The sequence below is a fragment of the Oryctolagus cuniculus genome, chromosome 16, assembly GCF_051225735.1.
Source record: "Oryctolagus cuniculus isolate XC-2025 breed Fujian yellow rabbit chromosome 16, ASM5122573v1, whole genome shotgun sequence".
Lineage (NCBI taxonomy): Eukaryota > Metazoa > Chordata > Mammalia > Lagomorpha > Leporidae > Oryctolagus > Oryctolagus cuniculus.
This window is the reverse complement of record NC_142882.1, coordinates 40740451-40754815: the sequence shown is the minus strand read 5'-3', so window position 1 is coordinate 40754815 and position 14365 is coordinate 40740451. Positions and strand designations below refer to the sequence as shown.

The 14365-nt window shown below is 41.7% G+C and overlaps 1 long non-coding RNA gene across 1 annotated transcript in view; it reads left to right on the top strand.

The window, feature by feature from the left end:
- Positions 1-8689, top strand: part of LOC127487775 (uncharacterized) — a 61070-nt gene extending 52381 nt beyond the window's left edge. The window contains exon 5 of the long non-coding RNA XR_016222405.1: positions 4702-8689. This is a non-coding gene — a long non-coding RNA (uncharacterized LOC127487775). The remainder of the gene's footprint in view (positions 1-4701) is intronic.
- Positions 8690-14365: the final 5676 nt, after the last annotated feature.

Genomic DNA, 14365 nt, shown 5'->3' with positions numbered 1-14365 from the left:
GAGACCAGATGTGGTAAGAACAGAGTAAAGTTTCATAGGCTAGCTAAGCATAAACATCTCTATGTAATATCTGTAGTGAAATGCAGTGATTCTCAGCTTCGGATGGCTCCCCTGGGGGATATGTGACTACATGCAGAGACTTCTGGTGGCTAAACCCGGTGGGTCTGGGGGATTTGCAACTGATACTTGATTGTTAGAGGTTGTGGATGCTACTCAACCTCCTCCATTCTTACCATGCATAGAACAATGCCCACCACAGAAATGCATCTGGCCCCAAATGTCAATAATGCTAAGGGTGAGACATACCCTCACCGTAGTACTTGTCCATGTCTTAGTTATGAATCACTGTAAGTGGCTGTTGAAATCTGTGCAGCCACCCTAAGCACAGGCATGTACACCCCAAACATTGCACGCTCTCCCAGCATTTTCTGACTCGCTGAGGCATATTCGCAGGTCACAGAGTGAGAACCCTAGACCTGCAGGGAAAGCAAACAGTGGGTCCCAAAGACCTCTGTTGAATTGACCTCACTGCTGCAGCTCCTCAGAGAAGCGAGTCATCCTGAGGCACATTCTGGGAATCCTGATATTAGACAAGAGAGTCAGAGGTTCTTATGCAGCCTTTGGGTCTGAAAGCACCACTGCTTCCTGGGATATTAAAGTCATTCATAACCCGATAAAGCAATATTTGTACTTCTTAATTGAAAAGGAGGCTTCCAAAACCACACTCCGCAAGACATTTTTAATTAAAAAGAAAAAGGCCACGAATCTGAAAACTGGCTTGTTGGTTATATCATTTCATGGAGCCCTTCTGAGGGGGATTAGAGGATTTGCCTCATAAAGTGTGCCATGCAGTGATTATACCAGTTAGAGGGCCCCTGGCGGGTTATAATATTTCATCTCATGAGGCTGAGAATGGCTACTCCATGAAAGCCTTGTCACTTGACTTTATGGCTGAGGGATGGAGGGGAGGGAATAGGGAAGGAATTATGAGATAGGCAGTTCATCTTCAGTCACTTTTGCAAGTCTCTCTATCCTGTCTCCAATTTTGGGCTAAAATTCCATCTGCTTAGGGCTTTCATTCTTCTATCAAAATCTTGCATTGTGTATGTACTCAAGCCATGTACACTTTTACAAAACCAATCCTACAGTAAAGCTGTTGTACTTTCCCAGTAGTAAGTGTTTAAGGCTAAATAATAGGCTAATAAATATTTAGGGACTGAGACAGACTTGTTATGGGCTCCCCAATCTAACAAGCTGTAATTACTAAAAAGGAAAAACTTTACCTATATGGACTCATCACATTGTATCTTATTAAAATAGACCAGTTAAGCAAACCAGTTATTTTATCTATTAACGCCTATTCAATAGCCTGTAACAACATTAGGTATCTTAAAACTGCTGTCTCCCTTTCTTCAATAATATGAATTTAATTTGATATCTCCTATGCAATTTGGATTTAGCATGAAACTTTTTGTGTATTTAAACTCAACAAATATCTTAGAGGCTTATTATCTATAGAGCTTTTTTTAAAAAAGATTTATTTATTTATTTATTAGAAAGCCAGAGTTACAAAGAAAGAGGAAGAGGGAGGGAGAGTGGGAGGAGAGAGATTTTCTATCCACTGGTTCACTCCCCAGAGGGACGCAAAGGCCTGGAATGAAGCCAAGAACTTCTTCCAGGCCTCCCATGTGATGGCAGGGGCCCAAACAGTTGGACCATCTTCCACTGCTTTTCCAGGCCATTAGCAGGCAGCTGGAGCAGAAGAGGAACAGCCAGGCCAGGAACCGGTGCCTATTATGGATGCCAGCATTGCAGGCGGCAGCTTTATCAGTTATGATACCACATCTGCCCCATAGAGTCTTAAAATATTAAAATCCCCCAATTCTAACTGGGATCTAAAATAGAAATCATTCAAAAACAAATATAAACTATTAGAAGAAAATAGTTTTATTCAAACTGTATAGAATGTTTTCCCGTATTGCTTAAATAAAAGCATGGTTACCCAAACCTGTCTTAGGACAGAGAGATGGAGAAAGATAAATTCAATCTGTAAGCAGATCAGGGAGGAGGCCAAGAAGTCAACAGCTTCTTCCCTTGAAACAAACAAAACCCTCCAAGCCCTGGAGACCATCAGACATTTGGTAGATTTCAACACCAAGCTCCTTGCTCCATGCTGGGCAACATACAATGAATGTAACACAAATCCTTTCCTCTCAAGGTACACATTTCAAATCACTATTATAGACAAAAAGGAAGAAGGATGGAGGGAGGGAAGAAGGAAGGAAAACAAGAAGGAGGGAGGAAGGAATGGAGAGAAGGAAAAAGGTCTTAGAGAAGGTATTTTACAGTGCCCTAATCTACAAGCCCAAAGAACTCAAGCATAAATTTCTTTCTCATTTCTGTAATTGTTTGCCACAGCAGATGTAAAGATTCAGCCCCAGGCCGGCGCCATGGTTCACTAGGCTAATCCTCTGCCTGCGGTGCCAGCACACCGGGTTCTAGTACCAGTCGGGGCGCCAGATTCTTTCCCAGTTGCTCCTCTTCCAGTCCAGCTTTCTGCTGTGGCCCGGGAGTGCAGTGGAGCATGGCCCAAGTCCTTGGGCCCTGCACCCTATGGGAGACCAGGAGAAGCACCTGGCTCCTGCCTTCAGATCAGCGCGGTGCGCCAACCGCAGCATGCCGGCCACAGAGGCCATTGGACGGTGAACCAATGGTAGAGGAAGACCTTTCTCCCTGTCTCTCTCTCACTGTCCACTCTGCCTGTCAAAAAAAAAAAAAAAAGATTCAGCCCCAAATGATGACCTAAAATTTCAACAGTATCACGAAATACAATGAATGATGATTTTTTTCCATTCCTAGACTCTCCACAGACTTCCCCAGGTAGCCCTAGATTGATGCAAACTGCCCATGGTGCCCACTACCTCCTTTCAGACAGCCTCTATGTACTTTTCCTATGGTAGCCAGTGATCAAAGAAACCTCCCTGCAGAGCAGGGCAACCTCACCAAGATGATTAGAATCCACCCATGACTTAACATTATGAGTCTGTCTAGATGCTGCCATTGGATTTCCACCCTCACCCTTACAATGTCCTCAAATATTGGCCAAACAGGTCAAGTCCATGGCAGAACACCTACAGCTCTCTCCTTGCATGGTGCCCTGCCACTGCTGCCTGTCCTTCTCCAGAGTTGCTTTTACACACTTTAGATGGAGTGAGGAAGACAGAAAGTATTAAATGCTTAGATAACTCCTGACCCTCACTGTACTGCCTGATAAACAAGAAAAACTATTCAGTGTAAAACCATGGTTGAAATCTAGCAGCCCTGCCCACAGTCAGTTGCATAATTCGTGGTTCCTGGTGTTCAATGAAATTGCAAGTTTTCTTATTCAAAAAAAAAAAAAAAAAAAAAGAAAGAAAGAAAAGAAAAGCTCCATTAAATATAAAGTGCTTTCCTTTTTCCTGCAGCCTCTGTAAATGCCATGGTATTTTTATTCAGTTTCTGGGGAGTTGTGGAGCCTCATAGACACTAGGCCGGCCCCATCCTAGAACTTAATGCATGTGTGCTCATGGCCTCATAAGCCACCAAGTTTCCTGTCTCACCAGGTGTGAGACCAACGTGCTGTGTTCTGGCTGGGGATCTGGAAGTTCATCTGCTTTTTCCAAACTGCAACAGACAGGGGACCCTTGAAGGACTGTAACCTCCAATGCATTCTGCACCTGGATGCACTCAGTACCTGGCTGCAATGAGTACCTGGCTGAGAAGATGAGAGGTTAGCATCACACTCGAGCCTGAGAAGCCATAGTCAGCTAACCCTGACCACATCTGGGCCCACTTCATTATAAATGTTCAATGCCAGGAGTACCAAATGGAGATCTCGGGAAACTCAACACAGGGCTAGGAGCTGTGTAAGAGTTGATGAGATGAGAAGGGATGGCTTTCAGATTGTAAAGCTCTTGAGCTTAGCTTTATTGTGATTATTTTTTCCAGCCATGATGGCCTACATAACCATTAGAATCTGCCCTGGCTGGTGCTTGGGCTGCCATATAGAAAAATGGAAAGAAAAAAATAGCAGCACAATTCACTTCAAGGTAGCTGGTACCATGGAAATGCTCACTAACCTTGACGCTCATGGTAGAAGGGAAAATTAGGGTTCAGGGCTCAACAGGAAAACTCCAACTTCAGTAACAAGAGACATGAAGAGGAGGCAAAAAAGTTAAAAAAAAATACCATGCAAAACTTGGACTATGTTGGAAAGCGTTTGTTTGATGAAAAAGTGGGAAGCATTTAGGATCGAACTGATAAATAGCTGAGAAGATATAAGCAGCAGACTTAATAGCCTGTGTTTGAGTTGAACTCTTATTTTAGGAACTATAGTCTAGCTCAGTTGAGCTAAATACATGAATGAAAAATGATAAGACAGAGTCTAGAATCACATATAGACCCAGACTCTTTTTGAATTTCCTAGTAATGCATAGCCCACATTGAGTATTTATGAAAATAGAATAAAAGAGGAAAATCACATCTAAAAAGTGGCAGCATGTTATATTTGGTAACATTTACAAACCTGAGTTTAATATAAGAAAGGTGACCTAACAATGGAGATTATGGACCTATTAATTATATAAAATATCATATTATTATATTTCTTGTTATGGTACTTCTCAAATTATCACTTTTTGCTTCTTTTTATGTTAACCACAGGAGATACCTTGAGGAAGATATGGATCACTCCTGCCCAAGGAAATACTCTTTTTATCAATATTTGATATCCTCATTTTCCAAATATAATTAATAATTCAGCAGACTGAAGATTTACCAACATTCTGTAACCATTCCAGGGAAACCTAAACCCTCTTTCCCACCTGCTCCTTCCAGCACTTTGATTCCCTTAAATTAATTTCTTTTTTCAGATCCATTATTTGTTCATGCTTCTCTTAGTTCTTGGCATTTGCACCCACAATTATATTCTGCATGCTGCTTGTAATTATCTCGCTGCTATCCGGGTCTGCATGATTTCCCACACTTCAGCTCTACACGAGCATACTTGAGATCATAATTACAGTCTTGCATTTTTGTTCAGCAATTTAAAACATTTCTAAAAGCAATGAATCTCCTGCAAGCAGAACTTCTGGAATATACCCTCCATATGTGGCTATTTATCTTTTGGGGATTTGGGATCTCTTTGAGAATTAGATAAATTCTAATTTATCTAATACTGTTTGCTCCAGTACCACAGAGGGAGAGAGAGAGGCGGAGAGGAGGGGACATTTTCTCAGTTACTCCATGGAGTCTAGTGACGACAGCTATTGAAGAAATTACTGCATTAGATGTTTACCAAGGTGGACACAGCTCTCTCCATACCCCACACTATGAGACGTTTACTGATAATGCAAAGTGTCTTCTTAGACAAAATTCATGTGGATGTGTGGCATCTGACTCAATCTTATTTGTATATTTTAACGTCACCAACTGTGAGACGTCTATAGGACACGCTGTGCTTTTTCTGATCTCTGTAACGTATCCTAATCCCCAACTTCTCTGCTGTCCCATTGTCCCCTTACTGCAAGTGATTGCTTCTCCAACACCCCTCTCCCCAGTGCCAGCACTAATAGTCACAATCCTACATCAACCAGCTGCATTTGGGCATTTATTATCCTTGACCTTACTATGCTTGCTATGGGCTATGGCGTCAGAAGCAAACTATTACCTGAACTTCACCTCCACACTCCCTGACTCTGCTGTTTTGTGTCCCACCTCAGCTGCTTCTTTGCTTCTACAATTTTTTTTTTTTTTTGACAGGCAGAGTGGACAGTCAGAGAGAGAGAGAGACAGAGAGAAAGGTCTTCCTTTGCCGTTGGTTCACCCTCCAATGGCCTGCGGCTGGCGCACCACGCTGATCTGAAGGCAGGAGCCAGGTGCTTCTCCTGGTCTCCCATGGGGTTCAGGGCCCAAGGACTTGGGCCATGCTCCACTGCACTCCCGGGCCACAGCAGAGAGCTGGACTGGAAGAGGGGCAACCAGGACAGAATCCGGCGCTCCGACCCGGGCTAGAACCCGGTGTGCTGGCGCCACAGGTGGAAGATTAGCCTATTAAGCCACGGAGCCGGCCTCTACACAATTTCATTTTCTTCATCTTGAGTAATTCTTGTCATCCTCTCCAGGGCTGCTCATGGTTTTGCTTGTCATATGGCCCCACTCGCTCTCCCTAGACAATCCATGCTACATGTTTCAGTTAAAATCCATGCCCTGTTGATTCTACCCCTATTTTATATATAACTCTGATCACATTCCAGCTCCATGTATGTATACAGGTTCCTCATTCAGGGGTCAGCGATGTGGCACAGTGGACTAAGCTGCCACCTGTGACACTGGCATTTCATATCAGAGCTCTGGTTTGAGTCCTGAATGCTCTGTTCCCCACCCAGCTCCATGCCCATGTGCCTGAGAAGGCAGCAGAAGATGGCCCGAGTACTTTGGTCCCTGCCACTGATGTAGAAGACGTACATGGAGTTCCTGGCTCCTGGCTCGTTCACTTTCTCTCTCTCTGTTTCTCTCTCTGTCTCTGTGTCACTTTGCCTTTCTAAATAAATAAAATAAATCTTAGTAAAAAGCTGAATTTTGGGGGCCAGCACTGTGATGTAGCAGGTAAAGCCAATGCCTGCAGTGCCGGCAGCCTGTATGGGCACTGGTTCAAGCCCTGGCTGCTCCACTTCTGATTCAGCTCTCTTCTATGGTCTGGGACAGCGGTGGATGGTGGCCCAAGTCCTTGGGCCCCTGCACCTGTGTGGGAAACCTGGAAGAAGCTCCTGGCTCCTGGCTTCAGGCTTCAGATTGGCGCAGCCCCAGCTGTTGTGGTCATTTGGGGAGTGGAACAGTGGATGGAGCACTTCTCTCTCTCTCTGCCTTTCTGTACCTCTGCCTTTCAAATAAATAGATAAATCTTTTAAAAAATATATTTTTCACTTGTATTTTCTTTGATAATTCTAAATTAGTCCTCAAGTCCAACTGTACAAATGATCCTTTGGTCCTAAATCTAATGTGTGTTCAAGTATCCTAATTCTCTGAATTGCATTCCGTAAAGTGAAAACCTAGCAGTTATGTTTGAGACTGTACTCTGTTAGGGTGGGATCCACAGAATGCAGAGCCCCTGGTGTGTGCATTGCCGCTTTGTCAGGAAGGCAATCATAGGGTGCTGCAGGGAAAGACAGCAGAAGGAAGCTGAAGGGACGGAGACTTGGCGTGAAGATGGTACCAAGTGGCACTCATTGCTACTTCTCCCAGACAGCGCTCTCTGGTAGCCACATACGCTGCATTTCAAGAGTTGACTCCTAAGGGAAAGAAGCGGAAGAACTTACCTTCTGTGTGTAATTCTCTACATACAAAGTTGAAGCAGTCAGACTTCTAATTTAGCTCATGCCAATTTTTTCAAGAAATGCAAATTCTGCTTTGGGATCCCTGGAACAATGGGGAGAAGAACGAATCCTAAATCATTCCTGGGTTCTCAGATGCGAATGCTCATCAGCTGTTGCAGACTGAGCTTGTATGCCATCTGTTGGGTTCTTACATGATCTCAGTGAGTAGTGTTCATAACCTGACCCCGTAACTGGACTTCACCACGCCACTGCCCTGGATGCCCTGCTGGTGAGGCAGGCACATGGTGAAGCCGTGGATCCTGCGGATGTGGACTCATTCGCACACTCCCAGTGTCACAAAATGTTCTCCTGACTGTTGTGAGGGATGTAAATATCCTGCATCAGTCATTCTCTACCTGTTTCGATACAACAGAGTCTGAACACAGAAACAGACAATGGTCAGGCCACATAGAAGAACAGAAGCCACCAGCTTCCGGACTGGAGCCACCAGCACAGTGAATCAAACTGCAACATCTGCAGCCCAGCTACTCAAGACTTAATCAGTAACTTAGATTCCCTTATTTTCCCCCTATTTCCACCTTAGAATGAACTAGAGGAGACAGATATGCCCCCTTCACCAATTACATAGCATGCTCACTTCTGGCTAACCTGCCTCCAGCTTCCCTGTGCCACAATCCACAATCAGGGTACACCCGATGCTTCCTTTTTTTTTTTTTTTTTTTTACTGTAAATTGTTTATACTGCTCTCCTTGCCTTTGAGTGTTGTGCAAATTCCAGTGAAATCAACTGACTCCTTTGCCATAGCAAACCCTAAATGAAGAGTCTTTTCTATTTATACTAATTTGATTGCAGTGTAATCTCAAGGGGGCCCAAACACCATTCTGTATTTATATGTGTTTATCCTAGCCTGACTGTAACCTCTTCAGGGATAGAAGTCTTACTTAATTTTATTTGAATCCTTAGTTCTGTACTTGATGAAAACATGCATGCACTCAATAATTATGTAACTCTGAGAGGGAAAGTAAAAAATGAACATTCACCTGGGAAAATGCCGGGTGGAAACCATAATGGTGGATAAGGCATTCTGTATGTCCAGCCAGGATAGTTTGCCAGAAGCACTGAGTAGAGGCAGCTCCAGGGTGGGTGTCCTATCTGAAAAAAATAGTCCATTGTTACCAACCTGCCAAGAGGAAGCTGACAGATTTCCCTAGGAACTAGTGTCATATTGACATGGAATTGGTACTTAATTGTCATAGTTGTTAAAACTGCCCATTGACTTATTATAAAACAACAGCATGAAAGGTTAGCTTTAAAAAGTAAGCTTGGAGGGCCCTGGCTCTGTGGCATAGCAGGCACAGATGCAGCCTGCAGTGTTAGGATCCCACATGGGCACTGGTTCGAGTCCCAGCTTCTCCACTTCCAATGTAGTTCTCTGCTATAGCCTGCAAAGACAGTAGAGGATGGCCCAAGTGCACCTGCATGGGAGACCCAGGAGAAGTTCTTGGATTTTGGTTTCTGGCTTTATATTGGCCCAGCCCCAGCTCTTGTGGTTATTTGGGGTGTGAACCAGCAGATAGAAGATCTTTCTCTCTTGTCTCTCCCTCTCAAATAAATAAATAAAATCTTTTTAAAAAATAAACATGGAATATGTATTAATATTCTGGATATCATCTTTGAAAATGCTGAAATGATGGGATATCTTATCCTGTAAATTTATTAAACTTACCTTTGAACCACAGCTGCAAGTGATCTATTAATATTGAAGATTATGGCCCACATTTAGTTCATATATAGCCTGTTTTATATCTTAAGATATATTTTCCTTATTTCAAAATTCAAAATTTATTTGAGGGCAGAGAGATAGAGAGAGAAAACAGACGAACACACAGAGATAAACAGACAGATAGACAGACTGATGGAGATGTCCCATCTGCTAATTTACACCCCAAATTCCAGCAACATCCAGGTCTCCCACATGGGTGGCAGGAACCCAAACACTTGGGCAACCTTCTGCTGCTTTTCCAGGCACAGTGGCAGGGAGCTGAATTGGAAGCAGAGCAGCCAGGCCTAAAACCTGTCCTCTGATATGGAATACCACCATTGCAAGTCACAACTTAACCCATTATGCCACAGCACCTAATAACTAGACTAAATATCTACTCCCTAAATTAAAAAAAAGCCTTAATTAGCTATTACTATAGCTTCAGTGTGTCCCATACAGTACAACCAGGGTTGGGCCAGGTTGAAGCACATAGCCAGGAACTCCAGGTAAGTGGATGGGGCCCAAGTGCTTTGGTCATCTTGCCAGCCATACTCGCAGAAAGCTGGAAAGGAAATGGAATAGCCAGGATTTGACTCAGGACTCTGATATGGGATGCAGACATCACAAACAGGAGCTTAACTAGCGGCACCACATGACTTTCCTCTGCATAGTACGTTTCTGTGTATTGATGGATCATTCTCCAGTGTATGGATGTACCACAGCCTGCTTATCCACTTGTCCACTGAGGGACAACTTGGTGGCTTCCAATTTTTGAAGATTATGAAATAAATTAACATAACTATGTCTATGCAGGTTTTTGCATTAGTATAAAATTTTAAGTCAAAAGGGGGCATATCTAGGAGCATGATATATGGTAAGATTTTAGGTTTATAAGAAACTACCAGATTGTCTTTCAAAGTGGCTGTGCCATTTTTGCACCCCTACCAGGAATAAATGACAGTTCCTGTTATTCCACGTTCTTGCCAGCATTTGCTATTCAGTTCTTTGAATTAAAAAATTTCTAATAGGTATGTACTGGTATCTTGTTTTGTTGATGTTCAATTTTTTCTTTATTATTTATTTGGCAGGTAGAGTTATAGACAGTGAGAAAAAGACAGAGAGAAAGGTCTTCCTTCCATTGATTCACCCCCCAAATGGCCGCTACAGCCAGCACTGCGCCAATCCAAAGCCAGGAGCCAGGTGCTTCTTCCTGGTCTTCCATGCCGGTGCAGGGGCCCAAGCACTTGGGCCATCCTCCACTGCCCTCCTGGGCCACAGCAGAGAGCTGGACTGGAGGAGGGGCAGCCAGGACTAGAACCCGGTGCCCAAAGGCAGAGGATTAACCAAGTGAGCCATGGCACCAGGCCCTGACCAAATATTCTTATGCTTCATTTTTTTCATGTATAGATTCTACCATCTACTGTTTGTTCAGAATTTCTATCCATTTCTTAATTCACTTGTTTCTTAATTGTTGAATGTCATGATTTCTTTGCGTATATTAGATATAATACCTTCATTAGGTGCTTTGCAAATATTGTCTCCGGTCTTTGGTTTATATTTTTATTGTCTTTATAATGCCTTTCATAGAGCAAGAGTTTTTCACTTTATTTTTTAAAAATTTATTTATTTATTTGGAAGTCAGAGTTGCACAGAGGGAGAAGGAGAGGCAGAGAGAGAGAGAATCTTCCATCCACTGGTTCACTCTCCAATTGTCTGCATTGGCCAGAGCTGCACCCATCTGAAGTCAGGGACCAGGAGCTTCTTTCAGGTCTCCTGAAGGGGCCCAAGGACTTGAGCCATCTTCCACTGCTTTCCCCGGCTATAGCAGAGAGCTGGATTGGAAGTGGAGCAGCCAGGACTCGAACAGCACCCATATGGGATGCCGGCACTAGAGGTGGTGGCTTTACCTGCTACACCACAGCGCTGGCCCCAAGTTTTTCACTTTAATAAAATACAACTTATACTTTTTCTATCATAGAACTTTTTTGTCCTTCCCTATAAAAAGTCGTGATCAAATACAGTATCAGCAAGACAGTCTCCAATCTTACCTTATGGAAATTTTGTAGAATTGCATTTTACACTTCAATCTGATTTATTTTGCATTAGTTTATGTGAAAGGTGTGCAGATTCTGTCTAGATTATTTATTTTTTGCATAAAGATGACCAATTGCTTTACTACCATTTGAATGTTTTTGTAACTTTGTCAAAGATCATAGACTATATTTATGTAGACATACTATAGAATTTCTTTTTAAAACTAGCACATAATAATTGTACATATTTATCAGGTATGGTGTAACAATTCAAACATGTATACAACATTCAATGATCAAATAAGAGTAATTATTTGCATCTTGTTATGCATTTGTAATTTCTTTTTTTTGAAAGTCTTTGAACTCTTTTCTCCTGATTCTTTATAAGATTTGTGATAAACTGTAACCCTAGAACTCTTCCCTCCTCCCTGTAGTTTAGTGCTCTTTATGTAGCCTCCCATTATCTCTGCCTCCAGCTTCCCTGCTGCCTCCAGTGACCCCTTTTCTACTCTCGTCTTCTGCATATCAGTCAGAACATGCAATGTTTGTATTTCTGTGCCTGGCTTATATCACTAAACACAGTGTTCTCCATTGCCATCTATGTTGCCTCACACAAAAGGACTCCACTCCTTTTTATGACTGAATAATATTCTGTTGTGTATATATGTGGGTTTTTTATCTACTCATCTCTTGATGGAACGTTGTTGTTTCCATACTTAATGTATTTTGAATAGTGTTGCAGTGAACATGGAAGTGCAGACATTTCTTTGAGACCCTCCCTGCGCAGCAGACAAAATAATTGACAGAATATATAGACAGCTGAAAAATGGTAGAAAATATTAACAGTGTAATCATCTCACAATAGATTAATGCCCAGAATATGTGAGAAACTCAAAAAAATTCAACAGCCAAAAACTCACATATTTTAAATGTGTAAATTATCTGAATAGACATTTCTCACTAGCAGATACCCAAGAGGACAACAAGAATAAGAAATCTTCACAGAGTACATGGAACTTGTAAATAACAACAACAACAAAAAGGCATACTTAAGAATTTTCCAATGTGTACATTAAAATAACTTTATCTTTTATTTCGTTTTTCCACAAACTTTCTGAGATTTCCAAAAAAAGACAAGAAAATGGCTGGTACTCAAATTTCAACCCAAATACTGCTCCCTGTGAATATTCAATCCCTCTGCTCTTTTGAAATCATAGAAAGGGATATCCATGAACCTGCTGGGCACAGCTCACACTGAAGCATGCCCACACTGCCTCTCCAGTGCTTGCTTCTGCTTTGTTAACAATGTCTTATTACTTTATTAACCTTGGCTTACATCACGTTCTCAAACTCTTTCCTTGATCAGAGATAAGAATTTGAACCCAGCCATCCAATGACAATATTACTGAAGTGATTTACACATTTGATACAATCTCTGATTTATAAATCTAAAAGTCTTTGTGTAGAAGTGGGAAAGTCAAAACTCACATTCACATATAGATTGGCAGGAGGGCCTAAACAGCCAAGGTAATACTGAATATGGAGAATAAGGTTGAACTTCCTCTTTCCAATTTAAAAATTTACTACAATGTTCAAGAAGATAATACGGTATTAACTATTGTCATTATGAGAAAACTATGTGAGAAATCATGTTTACTGGCAAAATTTAAACCATTTAAGAATATATGAATGGGGCCAGTGCTGTGGCGCAGCAGGTTAAAGCCCTGACCTGAAATGCTGGCATCCAATATGGGTGCTGGTTTTAGTCCAGGCTACTCCTCTTCTGATTCAGCTCTCTGCTATGGCCTGGGAAAGCAGTAGAAGATGGCCCAAGTCCTTGGGCCCCTGCACCCATGTGGGAGACCTGGAGGAAGCTCCTGGCTCCTGCCTTCAGATAGGTGCAGCTCCTGCCGTTGCGGCCATCTGGAGAGTGAACCAGAGGATGAAAGACCTCTCTCTCTCTGTCTCTACCTCTCTCTGTAATTCTATCAAATAAACAAAATAAATTTAAAAAGAATATATGAATACTCTACAATATTAATTTGTACATAATAAAAAACACAATTGTGTCTGTCAATTTAGAAAAAAGAAGAAGGAATAAAATTTACTATAAAGCTACAGTAGTTAAAACAGTTTGGAACTGACCTAGGATAGCAGTGTAGACCAATTGATTAGAATTGAGCTCCAGAAATAAATCCATACATCTAGTTCCAACTGATTTTGATAAGAGTACCGAGATTATTCAACGTGGAGGGAATAGCCTTTTTGACAAATCATGTTGGACATCTGCATGCAGAAGAATGATGTTGAAGTCCTACCTCATACTGTACAAAAATTTACTCTATTCAAATCAACAATTGAAGGTTAAAGATTCAGAGACAAAAACCAAAGGGTGAATCTTCATGACCTTGGATGAAGCAAAGGATTCTTAAGAACTAGAACACTGAGCAACAGAAAAAAACAGATACACTAAATCTCATCAAAATCATACAGAAGTTAGGACTTGGGATGCATCATTCAGTATCAGAGTGTCTGAATTTGAGTTCTGGTTCTGATTCCAGTTCTTGTTCATTTGCACTCTGGAAGGCAGCATGTGATGGCTCAAGTCGTCGAGTCCCTGCCACACATGCAGGAGATCTGGTTTGAGTTCTGAGATCTTGGCTTCATTCTGGCCCAGAACTACATTGCAGGCTTTTGAGGGGGTGAATCAGTGGTTGGAGGACCTACCTGTCTATCATTCTGTCTGTCTCTATCACTCTTTCTCTGTTTTTCTGCCTGACAATTAAAATGAAATAAGTAAATTTTTTTTAGGAAAAAAATCTTCAAATTTTAAAGTATTAAATAACATATTCCACAAAGTGAAAAGATGTTTTACAGAATGAGATACAGTTCATATATATGAAGAGTACATAGATTACAGAGATCTTTTATCACTCAAGCAAACAAACAACAAACAAAAAACAAGTTTAATAATATGCTGAACTAGAATAACCAGATAAACAAATGGGCAAAAACACATGCAAAGATTCTCTCGAGGGAAATAGGAATCAATGTATCACAGTGGGATACCACTTTAACACCACTATAATGATTACTATCAAAACAAACAAACAAAACAAGTATTGGTTGGATGTAGAGCAATTGGAACCACCATCCATTAGTCACTGCAATATAAAATGGCCCAGCCACTGTGGATA